This window comes from Bufo bufo, chromosome 5 (assembly GCF_905171765.1).
Source record: "Bufo bufo chromosome 5, aBufBuf1.1, whole genome shotgun sequence".
In the NCBI taxonomy this organism is placed as follows: domain Eukaryota; kingdom Metazoa; phylum Chordata; class Amphibia; order Anura; family Bufonidae; genus Bufo; species Bufo bufo.
The window spans coordinates 257,448,617-257,470,981 of record NC_053393.1 but is presented as its reverse complement, the minus strand read 5'-3'; positions in this window follow the sequence as shown (position 1 = coordinate 257,470,981).

Sequence of the window (22,365 nt, the reverse complement as noted above, 5' to 3'; positions counted from 1 at the left end):
TCCGAGACCCATACCCTCTTCCTCTCATTCCTGACCTGTTTAACCAGATTGCGGGTGCTAGGTGGTTCTCCAAACTTGATCTTAGGGGGGCCTACAATCTGATTCGTATTAAGGAGGGGGATGAGTGGAAGACAGCTTTTAACACCCCTGAGGGGCATTATGAAAATCTAGTTATGCCTTTCGGTCTGACCAATGCTCCTGCCGTCTTTCAACATTTCGTTAATGACATTTTTAGTCATCTAATCGGCAGGTTTGTGGTAATATACCTAGATGATATTTTAATTTATTCGTCTGATCTGAGAACACATGAGGTGCATGTCAGACAAGTACTGCAGGTCCTACGGACGAATAAATTATATGCTAAAATTGAAAAATGTGTCTTCGCCGTTCAGGAGATACAATTCCTAGGTTATTTTTTATCTGCTTCAGGTTTCCGTATGGATCCTAGGAAGGTCCAGGCAATTTTAGATTGGGATCTTCCTGAGAACCTCAAAGCACTGCAACGGTTCTTGGGCTTCGCGAATTTCTATAGGAAATTCATTAAAAATTATTCACTTATTGTAAAACCCCTTACTGACATGACTAAGAAGGGGACTGATTTTTCTAAATGGTCTGACGCCGCTAAAGTTGCTTTTTCCTCTCTAAAAGAGAGGTTTACCTCAGCACCTGTACTAGTCCAACCTGATGTCTCTCAGCCTTTTATTGTTGAAGTCGATGCGTCAGAGGTGGGAGTGGGGGCTGTACTGTCTCAGGGTCCGTCTCCTGGCAAATGGCGTCCTTGTGCTTTCTTTTCGAAAAAACTATCTGCAGCAGAAAAGAACTACGATATTGGCAATAGGGAACTATTAGCTATTAAACTAGCGTTTGAAGAATGGCGGCACTTTTTAGAGGGGGCAGTCCACCCCGTCACTGTGATTACGGACCACAAAAATCTTCTGTACCTCGAATCAGCTAAGCGTCTCACCCCTAGACAAGCTAGGTGGTCGCTATTTTTTACCAGGTTTAACTTTGTGATTACCTATCGTCCTGGGGCAAAGAATACCAAGGCTGATGCACTATCTTGTTGTTTCCCTGGAGGGGGTAATGTGAGTGATCCGGTGCCCATTCTTCAAAGAGGAGTGGTTGTTTCTGCGGTACACTCTGTTCTGGAGGGGAAGGTGTTAGAGGCCCAGGGGGACGCCCCGGTCTCTTGCCCCTCAGAGAAATTGTTTGTACCGTTGAACCTGCGTTTCGAATTATTAAGGGAACATCATAATTCGGCACTTGCTGGGCACCCGGGTAGTAAAGCAACCTTGGAGCTATTGTCTCGTCGTTTTTGGTGGCCAAGGTTGCGTCAGGATGTATTGGATTTTGTGTCTTCTTGTTCTACCTGTGCGTGCGCAAAAGTTTCACATACACGTCCTGCAGGGTCTCTATTACCACTCGTCATTCCCAATAGACCATGGACACATCTGTCAATGGATTTTATCACTGACTTACCTTTGTCTGTGGGTAAAACAGTTATTTTGGTAGTAGTGGACAGGTTTAGCAAAATGGTACACTTCATTGCGTTACCCGCACTACCTAATGCTAAGACTCTTGCTCAGGTATTCGTCAGTGAAATCGTGAAGCTTCACGGGGTTCCCTCCGATGTTGTTTCGGATCGGGGTACCCAGTTTATTTCTAAATTTTGGAAAGCTTTTTGTTCCCGTTTGGGGGTACACTTGTCCTTTTCCTCAGCTTTCCATCCTCAGTCGAATGGACAGACTGAGCGTACCAACCAAAACCTGGAGACATATCTAAGATGTTTTGTGTCTGAAAACCAAGAGTTGTGGTCATCATATTTACCGTTAGCTGAGTTTACCATAAATAATCGTTGTCAGGAATCCACTGGCAAGTCACCATTTCTTGGTGCATATGGTTTTCATCCCCAATTCTGTACTTTCAAAGAGGGGGGTCTTCTGGGGTTCCCGAAGAGGAACGGTTTTCGTCATCTCTTTCATCGGTATGGCAGAAGGTGGAAGCTAACTTGAAAAATATGGGAGGTAAATACAAATGCATGGCTGATAAGAGACGGTCGCCAGGTCCGGACCTAGGAGTGAATGACTATATGTGGTTGTCTACTAGGAATATTAAATTGAAGGTTCCCTCTTGGAAACTGGGTCCTAGGTTTATTGGTCCTTACAAAATTGTAGCCATCGTCAACCCCGTGGCTTTTCGCCTGGAGTTACCTCAGACTTTTAAAATCCATAATGTCTTTCATAAGTCGTTACTCAAGAAATATGTTCCACCTCTAGAACCATCACCGCTGCCACCCCCTCCTGTTGTTGTGGATGGTAATCTAGAATTTCAGATATCCAAAATTGTTAATTCTCGTCGGGTCCGCCGCTCTCTTCAATATCTGGTGCATTGGAGAGGTTACGGTCCCGAGGAAAGAATGTGGGTTCCTGCGTCTGAGGTAAACGCAGACAGGCTAGTTCGGGTTTTTCATGCCTCTCATCCTGAGAGACCTGGTCCTGAGTGTCCGGAGGCCCCTCATAGAGAGGGGGGTACTGTCACGAGGGTGTCAAGAACCACGCCTGACTCCGTTATACCCGGGGTCAGGAAGTCGCAGCGGTTGGCTGCGCGCTCTATGTAAGATAGGGCTGTTTCCTTATGGTAGCTTTCTGGGTTTGCTTTGAAAACCCTTTTGGCTCACTCAGGGATCCGTAGCTCCTTCTCCTCAGCTGTTCCTTGTCCAGCACTCCCAACCTCCTTATATTCCCCCCTCACACTTCTCTGGTTGCCAGATATAGAGCTTCCTGCCTGGACATCTATTCTGACCCTCTGGAGCTGTGTTGCTGCGTTCTCTGGTTGTTGGTCCAGAACGCTACCCTCCGGATCCCTGTTGGACCTTTGTGGTCTGCTGTGGTCGCCCACCTGGGTGTATGTGTTTGTCTGTATTGTCTGTCCTCTCCCTGGTGTTTCCCTCTTAGTGTCAGTGGTGCGGACTAGCGATCCCACCGGCCCGTTCACTATCTAGGGCTCATTTTAGGGAAAGCCAGGGTTTAGGCACGTGATCGCCGCACGGGTGAGGAACCCGTCTAGGGACGTCAGGGCAGTCAGGTGCCAGCCGCAAGGTGAGTCAGGGGTCACCACCTTTCCCTCTCCCTTGGGCAGGGCTTTCCCTTTTCCCTCCCTGTGCGTGACGCCGGTCATTACAAATCCCTTTAACTTTGACCTTCACAGCAGCCTACCACTTTAACAGTGTGTTTCACAGCACCCCACTCCCTTGACAGTGACCTCCTTAGGGGCCCGCCCCCTTAACAATCACCTCCACAGTACCCCGCTGCCTTAACAGTGACCTCACAGTACCCTGCTGCCTTAACAGTTACCTACACAGCAGTTGCCCCTTTAATAGTGGCCCCTGCCCCCTTAACAGTGACCTTCACAGTGTCCGCCCCTTTAACAGTGACCTCTACAGCGGTCTGCCCCCTTGACAGTAACATCCACAGTGAACGCCTCATTAACAGTGACCTCCACAGTGCTCGCCCCTTTAACAGTGACCTCCACAGCGCCCTGTCACTTTAATGCTAGGGCTACACAACGGCATGTGTCGCGTGAAATTTTGTCTCAACAATTTTTATAATGATAGGCTATGGTATCGCACTGCGATATGTGATATGCTGCGACTGCGACACGACAGTTGCAAAAAATCCATCCAAGATGGATTTTTCTGCGACTGTCGCATTGCAGTCGCAGCATGTCACATGTACAACACCATAGACTGTCATTATAAAAATTGTTGCATGACATTGGTGCAACATCAATGTCGCGTGACACATGTAGCAGTGTAGTTGTGCCCTATGTGTCGTGCAGCCCTAGCCTAAAGCTGACCTACAGGAGTCAAGAAAAATGGCTGGGTTGTTAAGTAAACCTGGAGAAAAACTGTGTATGTGGAGACTATGGGCCTGCAAGCTTCTTTTTGCTGATAAGGGACATGTGACCGTGTGTATGGCAGTTGGGATATGAAGAGAAAGACTTGCAGGCTTGTATTGGCTAATTGTCACGACCGCTATCCCAGCAGCAGTTGTGTCGCACCAGACGGAGGGGAAGGGGGACCCTTATCAACGGACGGGAAATAGAATGGCCACCCCTGACTAACCCTAAGCTGGCACCTGTCTGCCCTGATACCCTAGACGGGGTGTGAACCCGTGCGGCGAGCAGGATGCCTAAACCCTCAGTCGCCCTAACAAGACTGGACTGAGGAAAGGCCGATGGGAGCGCTAGTCACCATCACTCACGTCTAGGAAAACAACAGGGGAAGACAGCAACAAACAAACAACAGCAGAGATAGACTTATCCAGTCACGAGCAGAGAAGGCGATCCCAAACACGACAGTCCACGCCGGACAAGAGCTCCACAGCAACACCATCAAACGATCTCCTTCCAAGGTCAGAGTAGCACTGGAAGTAAGGACTATATCTGGCAATGACTGCAAGTGAAACTGAAACTTATATAGTAGCTGGGAGTGGCAGACAGGACTCACCTGAGAAGGATGCCTACAAACTCCCAGTCAGGACAAAAAGGTTCACAAGGCAAAACCCAGATGACATACCCTGAACCACGGAGCAAACTCACAAGCTATCGCGAGTAGCAAGTCGCTGCGACCTTCTCCTCCCAGACCTGTCTGGATCAGTCACAGTCGTGACAGTACCCCCCTTTCTACGAGGGGCCCCTGGACCCTCAAGACCAGGCCTCTCCGGATGGGAGCTATGAAAAGCCCGAATGAGTCTGTCCACTTTTATCTCTGATGCTGGAACCCACATTCTCTCTTCGGAACCATAACCTTTCCAGTGCACCAGGTACTGAAGAGAGCGGCGAACATATCGTGAATCAACAATCTTTTCTACCTGAAACTCAAGACTGCCATCAACAACCACCGGTGGAGGCGGTAGTGGCAATGGTTCAGGAGGTTCTACATATCTCTTAAGCAGAGATCTGTGGAAGACATTATGGATCCTTAGAGTCTGAGGTAGCTCCAGACGAAAAGCCACCGGGTTAATGATCTTAATTACCCTATAAGGACCAATAAATCTCGGACCTAATTTCCATGAGGGAACCTTCAACTTGATATTGGTCTGGTAGACAACCACACCAAGTCATTCACCCCAAGGTCCGGACCTTCAGAGCGCTTCCTATCAGCCGCACGTTTGTATCTACCACCAATTCTCTTCAAACTTTCTTGCACACTCTGCCACACTGAAGAAAGTGAAGACGCAAATCGTTCCTCCTCGGGAATCCCAGACGGCCCCCCCTCACTAAACGTACAAAACTGAGGATGGAAACCATACGCACCAAAAAATGGTGACTTATCGGTGGATTCTTGACGACGATTATTAATGGCAAACTCGGCTAACGGTAAATAAGATGACCATTCCTCCTGATTTTCGGAAACAAAGCATCTCAAATATGTCTCTAGGTTTTGATTGGTACGTTCAGTCTGACCGTTGGACTGTGGATGGAAAGATGAAGAAAATGACAGATGAACCCCTAAACGAGAACAAAAAGCTTTCCAAAATTTAGAAACAAATTGGGTACCACGATCCGAAACAATATCGGAAGGGACCCCGTGAAGCTTCACGATGTGGTCAATAAAAACCTGAGCCAGTGTGTTAGCATTAGGCAATGCGGCAAGAGCAATAAAGTGCACCATTTTACTGAATCTGTCAACAACTACAAGAATAACAGTCTTCCCCGCTGATACTGGTAGATCCGTAATGAAATCCATTGACAGGTGCGTCCAAGGCCTGTTGGGGATGGCCAGAGGTAAAAGACGCCCTGCCGGACGAGTATGATCTACCTTAGAACGAGCACAGGTAGCACATGCAGACACAAAATTCAACACCTCCTGGCGCCATTTAGGCCACCAGAACCGACGAGACACTAACTCAGAGGTTGCCCTACTACCTGGGTGTCCTGCCAGTGTGGAGTTATGGTGTTCTTTTAGTATCTTCAGTCGTAAATTTTCTGGCACAAACAGTTTACCCGAGGGGCAGGAGGCCGGGCCGTCCCCCTGAGCTTCCAACACCCTCCCCTCCAAACCTGAGTGTAATGCAGAGACCACCACCCCCTTTTGCAAAATGGGCTCTGGTACCTCAACATCACCCCCTCCAGGAAAACTTTGAGACAATGCATCCGCCTTAGTATTTTTTGCCCCCGGGCGATAGGTTATTACAAAATTAAACCTAGTAAAAAATAACGACCACCGAGCCTGTCTAGGGGTGAGACGTTTAGCAGACTCCAGATATAATAAGTTTTTGTGATCAGTAATCACCGTGACGGGATGAACCGCCCCTCCAAAAAATGACGCCACTCCTCAAAAGCCAACTTAATAGCCAAAAGTTCCCTGTTGCCAATATCATAGTTCCTTTCTGCAGTAGACAATTTCTTCGAAAAGAAAGCACACGGACGCCATTCACCAGGGGACGGGCCCTGAGATAGTACCGCTCCCACCCCCACCTCTGATGCGTCAACCTCTACAATAAAAGGAAGCGAGACATCTGGCTGTACGAGAATAGGGGCCGAGGTGAATCTCTCCTTCAGAGATGCAAAGGCAGTTTTGGCTGCATGTGACCATTTGGAAAAATCGGAACCCTTTTGGGTCATGTCCGTCAGTGGTTTGACCACCAAGGAATAGTTCTTTATAAATTTTCTATAAAAATTGGCAAACCCCAGGAAGCGTTGCAATGCCTTCAGGTTCTCAGGCAGATCCCAGTCTATAATCGCCCGGACTTTCTCTGGATCCATGCGGAAACCTGAATCTGACAACACATACCCCAGAAATGGCAGTTCTTTTACGGCGAACACACATTTTTCTAACTTAGCAAACAATTTGTTGGCCCTTAATATCTGCAGCACTTGTCTCACATGGATCTTATGTGTATCCAGATCCGGGGAATAGACCAGGATGTCATCAAGATATATCACAACAAATCTCCCGATAAGGTGACTAAAAATATTGTTGACAAAATGTTGGAATACCGCAGGCGCATTAGTAAGACCAAATGGCATGACCAGATTTTCATAATGCCCTTCCGGAGTATTAAAAGCCGTCTTCCACTCATCCCCCTCTTTGATGCGAACCAGGTTATATGCTCCTCTGAGATCCATTTTGGAGAACCATTTAGCACCAGCAACCTGATTAAAGAGGTCGGGAATGAGAGGAAGAGGATAAGGATCTCGGATAGTTATCCGGTTTAATTCCCGGAAATCCAGGCAAGGACGTAGGCCCCCATCTTTCTTTTTAACGAAAAAGAACCCTGCAGCCACAGGTGAAGAAGAGGGTCTGATGTGTCCCTTAGCCAAACTCTCCGAAATATAATCTTTCATAGCCTTCCTCTCCGGGCCGGAAAGATTGTATAACCGGGTTTTAGGTAGTTTTGCCCCAGGTAATAGATTATTCGGGCAATCATATGGACGATGAGGTGGTAACCCCTGACAACCCTTCTCAGAGAACACATCCATAAAATCTGACAGAAAGGCAGGTAAAGATGTTACAGAGAGTGTAGAGCACCTACTACTCAAGCAGTTGTCCTTACAATGTTCACTCCACTCCACAATCTCCCCGGCCTGCCAATCCACCACTGGATTGTGAGTCACCAGCCAGGGAAGCCCCAATACCATAGGAGTCGGAAGACCATCCAGGACATAACAAGAGATATGCTCTTTATGGAGGTCCCCTACCTGCAGATGGATATTATGGATGATCTGAGTTAACTCTCTCTGAGTAAGAGGGAAGGAGTCGATGGCAAAAATAGGAATAGTTCTGCATACCGGTTCCGGAGTAAAACCCAGAGCCTGAGCAAACCGTGAATCCACCAAGTTGACCCCCGCCCCACTGTCCAAAAAGACAGAACAGATCTCAGTTTTATTGCCCGCCTCAACGGTAGCGGACAACAAAAACTGAGACATGCGTATGGAGGAAACGAATACGCCCAGACTGTTCTCCTCCGCACAATCTGGGGACTCTAGTTTTCCGGCGGCTCCTTTGTTTGTGGTCTCTTGGGTTCTGAGGGACAAACCTTTACAAAATGACCCCTCCCCCCACAACGAAAACAAACCTCTGACCTACGGCGGAACTGAGGAGGATTCACCCGTCTAGTGGCGCCCCCTATTTGCATTGGTTCGACTGGACCATAACAGACCGATCCCTGCCCTATAGAGGCCTCCGTAAAATTTAATAGTCTCTCCCTGAGTCGTCTGTCGATTCTTATGGACAGAGACATAGCAGCCTCAAGAGACCCAGGGACCTCGTATACCGCCAGCACGTCTTTTAATTTTTCAGACAACCCCTGGCAGAACTGACTTCTAAGGGCCGAGTCGTTCCATAACGTATCAGTAGCCCACCTACGGAATTCGGAACAATATAGTTCAGCAGACCGGTTCTCTTGCCGAAGTCTACGTAGCTTAGACTCAGCCAGTGAGACCCCGTCCGGGTCATCATATACGAGACCTAGGGCTTCAAAAAACTCCTCCACTGATCGTAAGGCCGGAGAGTCTGATGGTAGGGAGAAAGCCCAAGCCTGCGGATCTCCTTGCAGGAGAGAAAATACAATGCCCACCCGTTGTTCCTCACCGCTGGAGGATCTAGGGCGTAACCTGAAGAACAATTTGCAAGCTTCTCTGAAGGTTACAAATTTGTCTCTCCCTCCTGAGAACCTATCAGGTAAAGCCACTTTTGGCTCAGGAGTACCTTGGTTTCCCGTAGCAACGGTGGAACCCAAGGATTGCTGCTGCAGCACTGTTGCTTTTAATCCTGCCACTTCAAGGGATAACCCCTGTAATTGTTTCGCCAAAACCGAAACCGGATCCATAGTGGAACAGACAAAATACAAAGCAAAACAGCAAGCAGGAAAAAAAAAAAAAAGAAATGTCACTTTTTTTTTTTTTAAAAGGCCAGATATACTGTCACGACCGCTATCCCAGCAGCAGTCGTGTCGCACCAGACGGAGGGGAAGGGGGACCCTTATCTACGGACGGGAAATAGAATGGCCACCCCTGACTAACCCTAAGCTGGCACCTGTCTGCCCTGATACCCTAGACAGGGTGTGAACCCGTGCGGCGAGCAGGATGCCTAAACCCTCAGTCGCCCTAACAAGACTGGACTGAGGAAAGGCCGATGGGAGCGCTAGTCACAATCACTCACGTCTAGGAAAACAACAGGGGAAGACAGCAACAAACAAACAACAGCAGAGATAGACTTATCCAGTCACGAGCAGAGAAGGCGATCCCAAACACGACAGTCCACGCCGGACAAGAGCTCCACAGCAACACCATCAACGATCTCCTTCCAAGGTCAGAGTAGCACTGGAAGTAAGGACTATATCTGGCAATGACTGCAAGTGAAACTGAAACTAATATAGTAGCTGGGAGTGGCAGACAGGACTCACCTGAGAAGGATGCCTACAAACTCCCAGTCAGGACAAAAAGGTTCACAAGGCAAAACCCAGATGACATACCCTGAACCACGGAGCAAACTCACAAGCTATCGCGAGTAGCAAGTTGCTGCGACCTTCTCCTCCCAGACCTGTCTGGATCAGTCACAGTCGCGACACTAATACAGGTCATTGTTTGGGAATATCTCAGGAACGGTACGTCCTAGAGTGCTGAGACCCGGACACCTGATGTACCTTCACCTTCACCTTCACGGACACCTGATGTACCTGTGTTCCAAAAGTTGGTGAAGATCAGTCCAGTCGTTTGGTCGCGCATAAAGAACAGACAGACAGACGCCGGGACAGACAGAAACTCATTGTGTACTGACATGTTATCTCCACAGTATTCTTTCCCAGATAGTAAGTGATATGTGTACCAAGTTTAGTAGAAACTGATCGAAGAGTTTTTGAGTTACAGAGCAATGTGTGTAGCAAAAACAGTTGGAGCATACAAACTCCATGCAGCTGCTGTGTAGGGGCGTATGACCCCCACAATATTTCTTTCTAGGTAGCAAGGGATGTATATACCAAGTTTCGTTGGAATTGATGGTTGCGTTTTTGAGCGATCGCGAAACATACTGTACATACATACATACATACACATATATATATGTCCTTTATATATAGATTGCTTTGTGATGTTTAGTTAAAACATTTTTAGCACAAAATAAAGGGGTTTTCTGCTCACATATTAAAGTAGGAGTCGGATTCCAAGCAACCCCAAACATACAGTTGCTTGAAAGAGAATGGAACTGAGCTTAGTGTAAACAATGGAGCTGCAGTGCTCAGACAAGTGCTGTAGCTGACCATTAGGGAGTATGACCCCCATTAATCTGATATCAGATCACTTTTAAGAAAAATGGTCAACTTTAATTATGGCTTTAATAAATTTCAATTCCTCTGTCTGTTGACATAGCTATGTGAGGGCTTGCTTTTTTAAGAGAAGTTGTGGTTTTCATTGGTATCATTTTGGGGTACAAACTTAAGTGTTAATATACGAGATATATGAATAAAGGAAGCGCACATTTTTGATCAAACGTTTATCGGGTCCATCTACCAAAGTCAAGGTGGCTTCTGCAGACGGGTACCTAACACTAATGTAACTGCCTCTCCTGGACCTAATCTAAGCCTACAATGTTCAGGGTGGTGCAGGAACCAGCTATATTTATACTCTGCTTAGGGTACTTTGACATTAGCTAGTTCACGTGTGCCCCCGGACTGCCGCTCCGTCCCCATTAACTAAAATGCATGAATGCAGTACTTTTAGTCCGGCTGCCTATCGCCGTGCCACCGCCGGAACTCCGCCCCTGCCTCATTATAGTCAATGGGGACGGAGAGGCAGTCCGGGGGCAGACATGAACTAGCGGCAGGACGGATCCGACAGGCTGTTCACCCGCTGGAACAGCCTGCCGGAGTCCTCTGCCGCAAGTGTGAAACTAGCCTTAAAAGCCCTGAGCAGATGGGCAGGGAGTGCTTAATCTAATGGAGGCAGCTATCCTCCAAACACACTTTAAGAAAATTTAGACTAGCACATCCAAAGTCGCCTCAATATTGGTAGATTGGCCCGACACTCGCTTGATCAAAATTGTGAACAAAGAGCTTTCATTTTTCATGTATAGTAGGTATAATACCACTTGAACCCAGAATAATCCCTAATCCATCCCTAGTTCTATTGTTTGCATATATAACAGTGTGCTGCCAAATTTTGTTTGCTCCTATATCTCACCAGTGCTTTGGATTGATCTGACCACATGACCTCTGGCTACTTCTTTTGACCCCGATTCCTGCTTTCTAATTTGGCTTTTCTGCATCTCCTGGTTTGACATTGACTTGGTTCTTGGACTTGCTTCTGACTGACGTATTTGGACCTGGACTTGACTACTCATGTATGACCTTAGCTTGGTATTGTTTAGTGATCTGTCTTCTGATTTGGCTTCATTCTTCTCTCTTGGTTTTGATCAGGTACGTATGACTCTGAGTACTTTGGTTCTGGGTTTTTCTTATTATTTGTGTGCCTGCCTGTCACTTTGTTTATTGTTTTTTTCCCCTCTGCTTTTCCCTGGTAAGCCCCAGCATATCAATAAGCAGGAACCGTCAACCAGTTGTGGTCCGCCACTTAGGGCAAGTAGGCAGGAACAGAGGTGTGGGTGGAATTTAGGGTTAACTTGTTCCCCCTGTGACTAGTGTGTAATAGAAAAGGGTGATTTGTGTTTATTTTTTATGTTTTACCATTCATTTTAGATTCTTTACATATTTGTAGTCCCACTGGCAGTGGAATACTTGCAATAGAGATAGAACACAAGACTGCTATGGGGCTCGGGGGGCCCACATGCAAATTGCTCTTTTCTTCCCCATGTGGAAACACTGCATTTTCACACAGCCGCCACTAGGTGGAGCTCAAGGCAAAAAGATTATTACAGCTTCTATTGTAGTTGTATTAATTTCTGTTCACTGAGCTCTCCCTAGTGGTGGCTTCAGGCAGCCAGCTAGCTTTGTAATAGAACAGAAGCAGGAGATTCATCAAAGTATTTTTGCCAGTTTTCTGGTGTAAATACATTGAGGTATATGGTGTTTAAAATTAGCACTGTATATAAAAAGCCCCATTCCACTTTTGCCAACATACAAGTCAGATAAAGTGGGGGAGGCCAAAGGCAACTTTTTTAAATTACATTTTGTCCTAATTAAATTATCTTCCACTCGATTATAAAAAAGTAAATTTGTCAGAAATCTGGGGCATTGCACATTGCATTGCCTGGGAGTGACTGACACAAGTACACTGGAAAACTAGGTGCAGGGGGCCCATACTAAGTTTTGCAATGGGGCCCTATGAGATGTATTATTTATTACTCTGCCCACTTGTAGACTTGACCTAATCTAATAATACACTGCAATAATCCTTCAATACAATGTATTATGCTTGTTATAGTACAGTCACACTTCTGGTTCCTTCGTGCAGTTTTGGAAGCCAAAACCAGGAGTGAATTCAAAAAGAAGAAGTTGTATTTGTCCTTTATACCTTACTAGCAAAAGGACCTGGCTTAGCACGGTTATATTTCATCTATTTCATTTAATGTTTGTGTGTCGTTAAAAGATATCAACAGTATCCACTAACAACAGTGACATCTACAGTACCCCGCACCTTTAAACGGTGACCTCCACAGCGGCCTGCCCCCTTAACAGTAATATCAACAGCACCCTCCCCTATAACAGTGACCTCCACAGCGGCTGCCCCTTTATTAGTGACCTCCACAGTACCCCGTCTCATTAACAGTGATTTCCCAAATAAACCTCCACAGAGCTCCATTCCCTTAAAATGTGACCTTCCCAACACCCCGCCCCCTAAACAGTGACCTCTACAGCACCACGCCCCTCAACACTGTCCTCCACAGCGGACCATACCCTTAACTGTGACCTCCACCGTTCTCTGCCCCCTTGACAGAGATCTCCACATCTCCCGCCCCTTTAACAGTGACCTCCACAGCATCTCGCCCCCTTAACAGTGACCTCCACAGCAGCCCGCCCTTTTAAAAATGACCTCCACAGCAGCCCGCCCTTTTAAAAATGACCTCCACAGCAGCCCGCCCCCTTAACAGTGACTTCCACAGTGTCAACCATTTAATAGTGACCTCCACAGTGGCTGCCCCATTTTTAGTGACCTCCACATTACCCCATCTCCTTAACAGTGATTTCCAAAACAACCCGTGCCCTTAACAGTGGCCTCTACAGCAATCTGCCCCTAAACACTGAGCTCCATAGCAGACTGTCCTCTTAACTGTGACCTCCACATAAGCCTACCCCAAGGGTGGCCAGAGGTTCGGTTTTAGGTCGGACAGTCCGGCTTTCAGACTCCCTGTCCTCCGTCCGGTGATGGGCCTGGATGGAAATAGAGATGTCTTTTTGAACAGCGCTGTGCTGTCTGAGCATGAGCTGCAGGGAGAAAGTCACCCCCCCCCCTCCCACCTATGCAGCTGACAGAAGTTGATTTTTACCTTTATTTTCTCAATCCCCGTCAGCTGCAAAATGGAAGGTGACGGGGCCTAACCGGGTCGGGGCATGGCTTAGCAGCGTTTTTTTTAAGTCCGTCTTTTGAGGGTGGCCTGAATGGCCACCCTACCTGCCCCTTTAACTGTGACCTCCACAGCACTCCGCTCCCTTAACAATGTCATCAACAGTGCCCTGCCCCTTTAAAGCTGACCTACAGCAGTGAAGAAAAATGGCTGGGTTGTTATGGAAACCTGGTGTAAAACTGTGTGTATGTGGAGACTGCGAGCTTCTATTGGCTGATAAGGGTCATGTGATCAGGCTTCAATTGGCTAATGTATTATTATTTTTTTTAATATCTCAGGAACGGTACATGCTAAATTTCGTGATTGTAAATGTGATGGTGCAGATTCCTTTAGCGGACATATATACATACACACATACAAACACTCAGATTTATATATTAGTGTCACGGATGAAGTTAGCAGATAGCTGGAACATATAAATAAACGAGCGACTGGCTTGATCCCAAACTAAGGAGCTTATAGGTGAGCCCTATAAAACCCTAAGAGCTCTCCCTGACTGCTATGCACATGCAAGGGTCTGTATGGTAGACGATTGCATGCCCGCATACCTAATACTGTGTGACACCTGAAAACCCTATAATAGTGAGGGGACACGACCACCGGCTCCCTGCACTTAATACGGACAGAGTCAGGGTCACCTAGAATCAAGCCAGAAAGGAAACACAATAAAGTAAATAACTTATCTGAACAAACAGCAGAAGCAGCCTCTAGCAGTGAACACCTCATCCAGGAAGTAGTATAAACCGCAAAGTGAGGCAGTATGGGAGGGATTATAAAGGAAGATGATTAGTCGAAATAAGTGACACCTGGCAGAAGGAAAGGAGATGAGAAAGTGAAACCAAAACAAAGAACATCATACAAGAGGTAGAGAAGAACGTCTGCCAGATCTTCTCACAGAACTGGCGGCGACAGTACCCCTCCCTCTACGGGTGGACTCCGGACACTCAGAGCCCACCTTCTCAGGATGAGAACTATGGAAAGCCCTGATGAGACGAGTGGCCTTAATGTCCGCCACTGGGACCCACATCCTCTCCTCAGGACCATAACCCTCCCAATGAACGAGGTACTAAAGAGAACCGCGGATAATGCGAGAATCCACAATCCTAGAGACCTGAAATTCAAGATTACCATCAACAATAATCGGAGGAGGAGGCAAAGAGGAGGATACAGTGGGTTGGACATAAGGTTTTAATAGGGACTTGTGAAAAACATTATGGATCTTCCAAGTCTGAGGAAGATCAAGACGGAAGGCAACGGGATTGATGACGGACAAGATCTTGTAAGGCCCAATAAACTTAGGACCCAACTTCCAGGAGGGAACCTTCAGTTTGATATTCTTTGTAGACAACCACACCAGATCACCAACATTCAGGTCCGGACCAGGCACACGTCTCTTATCCGCCACACGCTTATATCTCTCACTCATCCTCTTCAGATTACCCTGAATCTTTTGCCAAATAAATGACAAAGACGAGGAAAATCTCTCCTCATCAGGTAAACCAGAAGACCCCTCTCCAGAGAATGTCCCAAACTGCGGATGAAACCCATATGCACCAAAAAATCGTGACTTATCAGAGGACTCCTGGTGACGGTTATTTAAAGCAAACTAAGCAAGGGACAAAAAAGAATACCAATCCTCCTGATTCTCCGCCACAAAACACCGCAGCTATGTCTCCAGATTCTGATTGACGCGTTCGGTCTGACCATTCGACTGCGGGTGAAAAGCAGAAGAGAACGACAACCGAACCCCCAAGCAAGAACAGAAGGCCTTCCAGAATCTGGAAACAAATTGCGTGCCCCTATCAGAAACGATGTCTGAAGGAATGCCATGCAATTTAACAATATGATCAACAAACGCTTGCGCCAGCGTCTTAGCATTGGGTAACCCAGGAAAGGGAATGAAATGTGCCATTTTGCTAAAACGGTCTACTACTACCAGAATCACAGTCTTCCCCGAGGTACGAGGCAGGTCCGTAATGAAGTCCATGGACAGATGCGTCCAAGGACGGGAAGGAATGGGTAACTGGAGGAGAGAACCCGATGGCCGTGAATGAGGGACCTTGGCACGAGCGCAGGTCTCGCAGGCTGCCACAAAACCCTCAACTGTCTTACGAAGAGCCGGCCACCAGAATCTCTGAGCAATGAGATCCACTGTGGCTCTACTCCCCGGGTGCCAGCAAGGACAGTATCGTGGTGCTCCTTAAAAACCTTGTGTCGTAAAGCGAGAGGCACAAACAACCTCCCAGGAGGACAACGATCAGGAGCCTCTGCCTGGGCTGCCTGAACCTCTGCCTCCAAATCAGGATAAAGAGCAGAGACGACCACCCCTTCAGCCAAAATGGGACCCGGGTCTTCAAAGTTCCCCCATCCCGGAAAACAACATGACAGGGCATCCTGTCAGCAGCCTTCACATTTTTAACCCCAGGGCGGAATGTAACAACAAAATTAAACCTAGAAAAGAAAAAAGACCATCTGGCCTGTCTCGGGTTCAGGTGCTTGGCCGATTCCAAGTAGGCCAAATTCTTATGGTCGGTAAACACGTTAATAGGGTGTCTGGCTCTGTCCTGTTCTCACAACATGTACCCCCGGGGTCTATATGCAGTTCAACAGGCAGATATCACCATTCTACTAGTTAATAGGATGAGACTTCTTTCTGTAATCTGTAGTTTTATTAACCGGCAGTAGATAAGGTAAACTATAGGAAAATGAACATACAAGAACTGAGTATACGGTACAGTGTACACAAAACTAATACAAAAACATGAATTAATCCCTTACCGACGATGCTTAGTAGGAGACACACAATGAGTAGCTGCTCCTTCCATGAGGTGAAGAGAAAAGGAAGCAGGAGCCTGTCTCTTTCCCAGAAAGCACTGTGAGCAGGAAGTCAGGTGACCTAATGAATATGCATAACTTAACAAGGCAAAAGATGCACTTACAGATAAAGGTCACTAGATGGTGCTGAAGGCACACAAATGAACAGACTATGCAATAGTGAAGACAGCACACTCCCCGCTTGACATCAGCCGATGTCACTATTAGAGTCCTCAACAGATAACAGTAGGATTAGTTCGGAAGTAGGTCTGATAAACAGTTTGGTCTCATTTTGTTTGAAAATCTTGACCTCAACTTTACGGACATGTCCGTCTTCACTTGGAAACACTTTAGTAATGAGGCCCAAAGGCCAATGATTTCTTTGAGTCTGAGAGTCTTTAACAAGAACAATGTCATCAGGTTTTAGGTTGGGCTTAACTGTGTGCCATTTGGTTCTTGTCTGTAAGGTGGGAAGATATTGCTTCTTCCACCTATTCCAGAAAGTATCGGCAAGGCCTTGCACTTGTCTCCATTGGCGTTTGTAGAGATCTTTGGTGCCAAACTCTCCAGAAGGGGCACTCACTATTCCAGTCTTTTGGGTAAGTAGAGAGGCAGGTGTAAGCAGTATTGGATCTCCTGGGTCATTTGATATTGGAGCCAAGGGTCTGGCATTGATAATGGCTGAGACTTCGGCCATAAAGGTTGTAAGGCATTCATGAGAGAGTCTAGCATTGCCCACTTGTAAGAAGATAGAGTTCAAGATTCTGCGGGCTATGCCAATCATTCTTTCCCAGGCTCCTCCCATGTGAGAAGAATGAGGGAAATTGAAAATCCAAGTGCATCCTTGCTCACTAAGGAATCTTTTTACACTGTTATTATCCAAGTTGGAGAGAATCTTTAGCTCATTAGCAGCTCCAACAAAGTTTGTGCCTCTGTCAGAGCGGATTTGTTTTACAGGACCTCTGATTGCTATAAAACGCCTGAGGGCATTTATGAAGCTAGAAGTGTCCATAGACTCAATAACTTCAATGTGGACGGCTCGAATTGACATACAACTGAAAATGACTGCCCATCGCTTGGAGCTAGCGTGGCTACTTCTTGTTTGGCGTGTGATAACGGACCAGGGACCAAACACGTCAAGGCCCACAATAGTAAATGGAGGGTCCATGCTAACCCTGTCGGATGGGAGATTGGCCATTTTTTGCGTTTGTAAACCCCCGCGGAGCTTGCGGCAAGTGATACATTTGAATATACATTTGTTAATACACCTTTTTGCACCAACGACCCACAGCCCAGCAGCTCGTAATGCTCCTTCGGTGAATAGTCAGCCCTGGTGTTTTATCTTACTGTGGTAGTGCTCAACAAGCAAGGAAGCTAAATGATGATGACCAGGTATTATGATAGGATGTTTCTCATTAAACCCTAATTTGGCCTCTTTAAGCCACCTTCCCACTCTTAGCAGTCCATTCTCGTCAAGGACTGGATCGAGCTTCACTAACACACTGTCTTTTGACACAGGTTTTTTGTTGTTGATGCAGTAGAGTTCCTTGGCGAATGTCTCTCGTTGCATGGAACAAATAATTTAATTTTTTGATTGTTCTAGCTCACTCACTGAGTATCCATTCTTACAATGGTGCCAACCTTTGCAGTTACATTCCATAAAAAATGGGGCATGCTTGAAGGAACGGGCTACGTTTGCTAAGCAGGTGATAGCTCGCACGAGTGACTTCCAGGTGGAAAATCTGATGAAACGGTGGCTACCGAGCTGATTGTACGAATTTACAGTAAGTAGCACAGATACCTGAGGGCGGATTTCTTTGTCAGAATCTGCATCTAACAACTCATATGAGTCACAGGCAGAAGAATGTTCTGAGTTGTATAGAAAAGCAGGACCCCTGAACCAAACTGTGTCCTTAAGGTGACTGGCAGCAACTGACCTGGTTGCTAAGTCTGCTGGGTTATGGTCAGTAGGTACAAAGTGCCATTGCTTTGGGAAAGTGGACCTCCTGATTCTTAACACTCGGTTGTTAACGTAAACGTAAAAACACCTAGTTTGGTTGTAAACCAAAGGACCACTTTACTGTCTGTATAAAACTCGGTGTCTCGAATCTCTAGGTTTATCTCTGATGTAATTAATTCAGCTAGTTCAACGGCTAGTACAGCGGCACAGAGTTCTAGCCTGGGTATTGTATGTTCGAGAAGTGGTGAGAGTTTTGCTTTGCCCATGACAAACCCTGTGTGGCACTGACCTTTGTTGTCTATAGTTTTAAGATAAGCTACAGCGGCAATTGCTTTGACGGACGCGTCGGAGAATACATAAAGTCTTTGTGTTTTTACTTCTGAGGATGGCACAGGAGCGTAAGAAAGTGGAACATGCAGGTTAGATAAAGTCTTTAGGGAGTTTCTCCACTCTATCCATATGTTTCTTTTTTCAGGGGAAAGTGGGTGATCCCAATCCAATGTCTCCTGAGTTAAGTCTCTAAGTAGTGATTTGCCCTGGATTGTAACGGGGGCCGTGAATCCCAAGGGATCATAAAGACTGTTTATGGCAGACAGGACACCTCTACGGGTAAAGGGCTTCTCTTCCTGGCTGACTTGGAAGGTAAACGTGTCTGATTTTAGATCCCAGAGGAGACCAAGGCTACGTTGTATAGGAAGGGAGTCAGTCCCTAAGTCTAAGCTCTGTAGGTCGTTTGAGTGGTCTTGAGAGGGAAATGCTTCTATCAGCTGCTTACTATTGGAGGCTATTTTGTGGAGTCTCAGGTTTGAGCATGCAAGCATTTCTTGAGCTCTCTTAAGGAGACTTACTGCGCCCTCAACAGTGGGTAGGGATTTTAGACAGTCATCTACATAAAAGTCTCTTTCTACGAATTGTCTGACGTCTGACCCATATTCTATTTCGCCTTCCTGAGCAGAGTATCTGAGACCATAAGTTGCAACTGCAGGAGAGGGGCTGTTACCAAAGATATGTACCCGCATGCGGTACTCCGCGATATCTTTTGTGGGGTCATTATCAATAAACCAAAGAAATCTTAAGAAGTTTCTATGTTCCTCTTTAACGAGAAAGCAATGAAACATCTGCTGAATGTCCGCCATGAAGGCAACAGAGTCTTTACGAAAACGAAGCAGTACTCCTAGGAGCTTGTTGTTAAGATCTGGACCTGAGAGCAGGACGTCGTTTAGGGAGACGCCTTCATATTTAGCACTAGAGTCAAACACTACTCTAATTTGACCTGGTTTCTTTGGGTGGTAAACCCCGAATATGGGTAAATACCAACATTCTTCTGCGTTTTTAAGGGTGGGAGCTACCTCAGCATGACCATTCTCAAATATTTTCCTCATGAAAGTAAAGAAGTGATCTTTCATTTCTGGCTTCTTGTGGAAGCTACGTCTTAGAGAAACAAAACGTCTGTAGACTTGCTCTCTGTTGTTAGGCAAACGTTGTCTTTGAGGCCTGAAGGGAAGGGGTGCGACCCAACTATTTGTTTCATCCTTAGTGATTTCCTTTTGCATGGTTTCTAAAAACAATCTGTCTTCGTGGGACATTGCTACCTGATTGTCCTCCTTGGTCCTTTGGAACACTGAGCAACCTAAGTGGTCTTCGTCACTGTCACAAGCTATGTCGTGGTCTACAGAGTCTATGAAAGAACAAGGTAGTTGAGTACTATGTGGCAGTTCCTTTATGAGGAAGTTGTTTTTACATGGTTGGAAAATAGAGGGACGTCCATTATCTAATGTGCTTGTGAGCATGCTATTAATGGAGGTTGGTTTGTGTATGCTTCCTAAGCAGACATCTCCTACTATGACCCATCCTAGGTCATGCCTTTGGGCATAAGGAGCATGATGTGGGCCATTAATCTGTTCTCTAGTTTTATGAACTTGTAAGATATCTCTCCCTAGGAGTAGGATTATCTGAGCGTTAGGATCGAGTTTTGGTAAGAAATGGGCTATACGCTCTAAATGGGGGTGATGTATGGCTACCTCTGGTGTAGGGATCTCGTGTCTATTATCAGGGATTTGGTTACATTCAGTAATAGTTGGTAAGGAAAGACACGTTTTACCATCTATGGATTCAATTAGGTAGCCACTAGCTCTCCTCCCCGTTGTTTCTACAGTACCTGCACAAGTCTTTAGAGAATAAGGAGCGTTAGGCCCTTTGATGTTGAAAATGTCAAAGAAAGTAGATTTGGCTAGGGATGCATTACTTTGGTCATCTAGGATAGCGTAAACATTGATGGCTTTGTCTCTGCAGCCCTTTGGGTATACTTTTGTTAGGCAGATTTTTGAGCAGGACCTGCCGCCTATGAGTCCTTTACAGACCTCAGTGCATTGTGAAGTAACTGCTGGTGGGTTAGCTTCAGAGTTACTTTCCTCCCCGCCATGCTCTCTGACACTGTTACTCTGTGATGAGGTCCATGGGAAAGGCCCAGGATGTAGGGCCGTGTTGTGATCTGAGTTGTTGCATTCTGTGCATTTTACACTAACCTGACAGTCTTTGGCAATATGTGATGTTGATGAGCAGCACTTGTAGCAAATGCGGTTCTCCTTGAGGAAGGCTTTGCGATCTCCTATGGACATTTCTCTAAAGGCTCTGCACTTCAGAAGAGGGTGTGGCTTCTTGTGTAGAGGGCACTGCTTACCAGGATCTTTGACTGTTTCGTGGCTGGCAGAGCTCTAATGCCTGTAAGAATCTGCAGGTGAAATGTTAGTTTTGTGCACTGCCACTGATCCTTTGTGTGGTCTGTGGTCATAGGGAGTGGCACAAGACTGTGATAGATCAAAGCTAGGGTCATTACGAATATTAGCCTCTAGCCTTACAAAGTCAACAAACACACTGAAGGGAGGGAATGGCACATTGTGGATATGTTTGTACCTTGACCCGTAGGAGACCCATTTCTCCTGTAGGTTGTAGGGAAGTTTTAATACAATCGGTTTGACACCTCTGGCAGTGTCGAGGAAAGCAAGCCCCGGTAAATCCCCTTCAGCTTTGGCAACCTGTAATTCCATCAGTAGGTCACTTAAATCCCTACGTTTCTGGAACCCTTTGCTAGATATTTTAGGGAATTCGTCAATTCTTTTAAACAACGCATCCTCTATGACCTCTGCAGAACCATAACATTCATCAAGTCTATCCCAGATCATTTTTAGGCCAGTCTCTGGGTAGTTTATATTAATATCCCTGATTCTCTTGGCATGTTCTACAGAGTCTTTTCCAAGCCGATCTACAAGGAAGTCTATCTCCTCACTGTGTGACAGACCCAAGTCTTTTGTAATGTTATAAAAGGAGGCCCGCCATGCTCTATAGTTTTCAGGGCGATCACTGAACTTTGCCAGTCCCTTTGTAACTAGCTCACGTTTAGTAAAGAACCTGGCAAAGTCTATTGTGCTCCGGTTACTACTAAGGTTGGTTGGAGGTGGAAAGTCACAGTGAGAGTGTGGTGGGCGATCATACCTGTATGGAGTCTCTGACTTAGGCCAGCCCATATCATACCGTCTTGTGGGATAAGGTGGCTCTGCAGAATGGACTGGAAGCTGGCTTCCTCGGTGTGCAGGGAAGTTAGCTGGAGTTTTGTCACGTGGCTCTGGGCTCTCTTGTTTGTAGGACTGGGTTCCGAGCTTGACTCTTTCTTTTGGACGGTATGATTCTTCTATGGCATAGGTGACGTCTTCGGTTCCTGGGAATGGATCAGCATTGCTGTTTGGTCTAGAGTGTTGACGGACGTACTCTGAAGTGCGTTGTACAGGATCTTGCTGGCCGAGTTCTGGGCTAAGCACACTGCGGTGACTTCCGGTTTTCGGGTATTCCATTGCTTCCAAGAACTCTGCTTCAGCTATGGCGGCTGCTGTTTCTTTCTCTACGGCGAGTTTCTCTAGCTTTGCATCTAAGAGGACCTTTTGTATTTCTAGTGAAGCCTGTAACTGTGCCTTCTCAGCCTTTTCTTCTTTCATCTTCATTTCTTGTTCGGCAAAGGCTGCTTTGACCTTCGCGGCTTCTGCTTTTGCGCGGGCAATGGCAGCCGCATTGCTAA